The sequence below is a fragment of the Cryptotermes secundus genome, unplaced genomic scaffold, assembly GCF_002891405.2.
Source record: "Cryptotermes secundus unplaced genomic scaffold, Csec_1.0 scaffold1683, whole genome shotgun sequence".
Classification (NCBI taxonomy): domain Eukaryota; kingdom Metazoa; phylum Arthropoda; class Insecta; order Blattodea; family Kalotermitidae; genus Cryptotermes; species Cryptotermes secundus.
Genome location: NW_019743171.1, coordinates 93,429 through 99,152, shown reverse-complemented (window position 1 = coordinate 99,152; position 5,724 = coordinate 93,429). Strand labels below are relative to the sequence as shown.

General features: G+C 42.8%; 1 protein-coding gene across 2 annotated transcripts in view; it reads left to right on the top strand.

Annotated features, from left to right (window-relative positions):
- The window catches only part of LOC111874032 (protein FAM98A), a 26,067-nt gene that overhangs the window by 9,334 nt on the left and 11,009 nt on the right, over nt 1–5,724 (top strand). The window contains exons 1-2 of one of the 2 annotated variants that reach the window (XM_023869157.2): nt 14–374; nt 4,717–4,814. The exons of the other annotated variant lie outside the window; for it this stretch is intronic. The gene's annotated coding sequence lies outside the window, so the exon portion shown is untranslated. Of the gene's footprint in view, nt 1–13; nt 375–4,716; nt 4,815–5,724 lie in introns of those variants that run through there. 2 annotated transcript variants of the gene reach the window in all.

Here is a 5,724-nt window from a genome sequence, read left to right as displayed (position 1 = left end):
GTTGTTGTTGTTGTTGTTGTTGTTGTGGTGCGTGCGTGAACAGCAGACTGGCAACAATATCAACACATTGACGTCACGTGTGTGTGTGAAGTATTGGAAAACGGAATTGTAACTGTGCTAAAATAAGAGTGCGTAAAGCTGAAGGAATCCCGATAGGGAAACCGCCAGCAGGAAGTGTGGAATTTCCAGCCAGGATTCTATGTCCCACGGATGCAGTAGCGGCAGTTCGGGATCGAGGGTCGATCCAGACAAGAGAAGTGGCAACGGGCCTACCGTAGCGTGGGCTAGTCCATAGCGCTGCGGTTGGTCTACACGGCAGGCTCCAACGTGCTGCAAGCAATCTACAGCACAGGCGTACAGAGAACTCAGAAAGGGTGAGTGCTTGCTCAATCCATGCCTAACCTGTATCCAAATTTAGATACTGAGGTTGTAAACGCGGACAGTAGTACTGCCATTATGACAGAATATGTAGCAATCAGTGAAGCTTTAAAGCTTATAACTCCTTTCAAGGGTGAAAGAAGGGAAGTGTTCGCTTTTATAGCGAATGTAGACACAGCGTTTGAAGTTATTGACCCTAGGAACTCAACCACGTTGTATAAGTTTCTTTTAACAAGAATTAGCGGAGAGACAAGAACCGCAATTTCTCATAGAAATTTGGAAAATTGGGGAGAATTAAGGGAGTTTCTAAAGAACACGTATACCGAGAAAAGAACGCTAGATTACCATGCTAATCAATTGTTCAGTACCAAGCAAACTAAGGGGGAGAGTGTGTCTGACTGGATCCAGCGCATTCGGAAATTGGGATCCAAATTTAGAGAAGCTGCTTTGCAAGACTGCGAGCAAGAGGAGAGAGCCGGAATCTTAACTCTCTCAGACAGGTTAAGAAATATTTGCTTTGTGCAGGGTCTGTATTCAGGCAGAATATGAACAATTGTAAGGAGTCGAAATCACGACAAATTCGATGAAATAGCAGAGACAGCCTTGGAGGAAGAAAGTGCTATCATTTCAAAGACTGAGAGGTACAAATGTCCAAACATGGGTTCGGATAGTTTGAAATGCAGTAATTGTGGCAGGAACAATCATGTGACGAGCAGGTGCTTTCTTAAAGACAAGAAGGACGCAAGGGTCAATCATTTTTCTGCAAGGCACGAAAGTCGAGGGCCCAGTCGGGATATTGTATGTTAGAACTGTTTGGAAAAGGGGCACATAGCTCGGGAATGTACAAAGCCTAGGAAAAAGGCAGATAGACCGGAAATTAATAAAGGGAAATCAGGGAGTAACAGTTCGGGAAACGAATCAGGACCAACGGGGAAATGGCAGCCGACTGTCGGTCCAGTCTACTCAGTAGGCTGCATAGGGCGGAATGATTGCGAATTCCTCAAGCTAAGAGTGAACATTAGCAAGACAAGTGAGTTGTTGTTGCTTATAGACTCGGGAGCCGACATTAGTGTCCTCAAGGGAGAGAAATTGATATGATCCAGAAAGAAAAGTAAGGGTGAAAAGCATAAGCGGATCCCTGATAGATACCTATGGAGCGATAGAGGCTGAAATTAACCTCGAGAATAGTTCGATTACGAACGAGTTTCAGTTAGCAAAGAAGCAGATAGATATTCCTTGTGACGGGATATTAGGAAGGGATTTCTTTCGAAATGCAAAAGCGCAAATATGTTATGACACTCAATGTGTTAAGCTAAATGGGGAGATGATTAAGCTGGTGAATGCTAACCAAACAGAAATCGCGGAGACAGAAAAGACGCGAGAGACCAGGAACATAATCCTACCGCGGAGATTGGAATGTGTTGTCAAGCTACCGGTGAAGGAAGGGTCGCCATTAGTGGGGATCCTAGACAAATGCGAAATTCAAGAAGGAATTTTTATGGCAGGGTCATTAGCCAAAGTGATAAACGGTTATGTGATAACTAGCATTTTAAATACGAACGACGAGGAGGCAGAAATTCAGGAGCCGTTAGTAGAATTAAATGAGGTCGAACCAGTACAGAATTCCACAGGAGCGACTGAAGAAAAGCGAAAGGATAGGGAAAAGAGAATCTTGGAACAGCTGAGATTAGATCATCTGAATGATGAAGAAAAGAGATTATTGATAGGAACGTGTCAAGATTATCAAGATGTGTTCTATTTGTCGGGAGACATTTTAAGTAGCATCATTCCATACGTGTCGAGCCAGGGACCGAACCAATAAACACGAGACCCTATAGACTTCCTGAAACCAGAAAGTGGAAGTAGAGAAACAGGTAGAGAAATTATTGAAGGAAGGAGTAATTCAAGAAAGTAACTCACCATGGAACAGTCCGATTTTGGTGGTAGCTAAAAAAGGCGGATGCTAGTGGCCAGCAGAAATTCCGGCTTGTAGTAATTACCGAAAGCTAAACGAGAAGACGGTAGGAGATGCTTATTCCTTGCCGGATATCACTGAGCTTCTAGACCAACTAGGACTACTTTTGCTGTTTAGATTTAGCCATGGGTTATCACCAGATAGAAATGGACCTGAGAGATATAGACAAGACGGCTTTCAGTACGAAGCAGGGGCACTGGGCGTACCGGAAAATGCCTTTTGGCCTCCGGACAGCACCTGCTACATTCAAGAGACTCATGAACACCGTCTTAAGTGGCCTCACAGGCCCAAGATGTTTCGTCTTCCCGGACGATATCATATTATATGCAAATAGCTTAGCAGAGCATGACGCAAAATTGCGTACCATGTTTGGAAGGCTGAGAAAACATAGTCTGAAGCTCCAGCCAGACAAATGCGAATTTTTAAGAAAGGAGGTCAGTTACCTCGGTCACGTAATATCAGAGGACAGGGTTAGACCTGACTCCAAGAAGACAGAGTCAATTGAAAATTTCCCTACTCCGAAAACAGCTAAACAATCGAAAGGTTTCCTAGGGCTAGCAAGCTACTATAGGAGGTTTGTCCCTCAGTTTAGCAAAATAGCAGCTTCACTGCACAAACTCTTGAAGAAGAACGCTAAGTACGAATGGGAGGAAGAACAGGAAAATGCATTTCAAAGCTTAAAGCAGAAGCTAATGTCGCAACCAATCTTGCAGTACCCTGATTTCTCCAGGGAATTTATCTTGACCACTGACGCGTCAAATGAAGGTGCAGGGGCGATTCTGTCTCAGGGAGAGATAGGTAAAGACAGACCAATTGCGTATGCAAGTCGTAGCTTCAGTAAGGCCGAGAAGAACTACAGTACGGTGGAGAAGGAATTAGCAGCCATTGTCTGGGGAATTAAGTATTTCAGGCCATATTTGTATGGTAGGAAGTTCAAGGTTGTGAGTGATCACAAACCCCTTACCTGGATCATGAGCGTGAAAGACCGGGGTTCGAGATTGCTTAGATGGCGCCTGCAACTTGAGGAATACAACCATGAAGTAGTATATAAACCTGGATCACAAAATTCAAACACAGACGCTTTGCCTAGAATAGGTGCTCTTAATAGGGAGGTGTGTGACTCGGAAGAAATAGATGAGGAGATGAAGGGCAAAATATTGCATGAAAACCACGATTCAATTCTCGGGGGTCATTGTGGTATGAACAAGACATACCAGGCAATTAGACAGCATTACTCTTGGTCAAATATGAAGGAAGAAATAGAGGAGTATGTGAGAAAGTGCACTAAGTGTCAGTTGAATAAAGCACTCAGGGCGAAAAAGAAATCTCCTATGGAAATAACCACAACAGCCAGTCATCCCTTTGAGAAATGTTCCTTGGGTATCGTAGGGCCGCTGGTAGAGAGTGAATCAGAAAATAAATACATACTAACGTTCCAAGATGAACTTAGTAAATTCCTAGTAGCGACACCGCTTCCGCAGCAAGATGCAGAAACTGTCGCTAGGGCGTTCGTATTGAATATTGTTTTGAAATTTGTGGCGCCTGCCAGAATTCTGACTGACCAAGGTTCAAACTTTCTGAGTAATTTGTTCAAGAATGTTTGCAAGTTACTAAGGATCAGAAAGATGCAGACCACAGCATTTCACCCAGTGAATGGCAGTTTAGAGGGAAGTCATAGAGTTCTGGCGGAGTACCTCCGCCACTACGTAGCCGAAGATCAGCGTAACTGGGATGAATTTGTGCCGAATGCAGTTTACATGTACAGCACAACTACACATACTGCTACCAAACTAACACCATTCGAACTGGTGTATGGATTCAAGTCAGAAGTGCCATCCGCACTAAGAGATAGTCCCAGCATACAGTACAATTATGAGGACTACCTCACGGAGTTAAAGGGGAGACTACAAACTGCGCACGAAGTGGCAAGACAGAAACTAATCTTACGCAAAGAAAAGAGCAAGGAACAGTATGACAAGGGGACAGAACCATTTAAATTAGAGGTAGGTCAGCAGGTGTTGCTGTATGACGAAACAGTCCGCAGAGGTAGATCGAAGAAACTTAGTCCTCAGTACATCGGGCCCTATGAAGTGTTATCCGTAAATGGGTTAAATGCTACTCTCAAGAAGGGGCGCTGTACACAGCAAGTGCACGTCAACAGATTGAAACCTTTTTTCTAAACAAATGGCATGTGTAGCAATGAACTATTAGTAGGATAGCTCAGTATAATCTGAGAGATAGGTTGGTAAGTTAGAGTGGATTTGGGAAGCGGATCAAGAGGGAAGTAGCATGTAGGACCCAATTTTGTTATATGCAACTAAAGGGAAAGGAGATACATTGCTTTTCTTTGTTCTCAATTTCAGATGGGGATGCAACCCGCGGCAACTGTGAAAATCTTGCTGTCTGTAACAGTATTTCTGACTGCTACAGCACAAAAAGAATTAGGGTACTCCTTGGAGAGGTATGATGAGTCACCCGGTGTTTACTATGAAAGCAAGGGCGTAGCAAACATGTACAATGTGGAATGGAAAACCATTGTATATGTAAATCTAGACAAAATTCATCATGAAGCTCTTGCTCTACAACGGTACCTGCACCACATAGATGTTCTGTGCCACACCAAATTCGTTAGGAATTGGGCAGGTTGCATTAATTACAATAATGACGCTAGGGAAAAGCTGTATCAGTTGACAGAAATGGAGGAGTTGCTGAAACAGATAACGGGGAGTCAAGCAGTTACTGACAAGGGAAAGTGGAAAAGGAGAGGAGTGTTGAATTTTATGGGTGTGTTGCAACCTCAGATTGTCTCGCCATACTCGCTGATGGAAGCATTAATGCATAGTGCATCTGCACTTCCAGGAGATGTAACGTTCCCTTTCCCATTGAGCAAGGACTCAGCTTATTTAGCATTAAGAGTGTAATTTACAAGTATATGTAAGTAATGGAGTCTTAGCATACGTGATCCATGTACCCTTGGTGAACAGGGGTCAATTTGATATATATAAACTCATTCCTATTCTAAAGCCCCTGGATCAAACAAAGTTTTTATACTTAGATACTAGAGACTCGTTTTTATGGACTGATAAAGCAAGACAATATTATTTAATGACAGACAAATATTGGTTAGATACATGTAAAGAGATAAGTATAAGAGTATATGTGTGTAAGCAGGATCAACCCCTCCTATCTTCATAAGTACATAGCAACCTATGAACTAACTAACGATATTTTAAGTGCTCTCAATGACAGATTAATTGTGGGAGGGATTTTCTGTGATCTAGCAAAAGCTTTCGATTGTGTTAATCATGATATCTTACTATCGAAATTAAATTTCTATGGAATAACTGGCAAAGCTAATGAATGGATCAAAT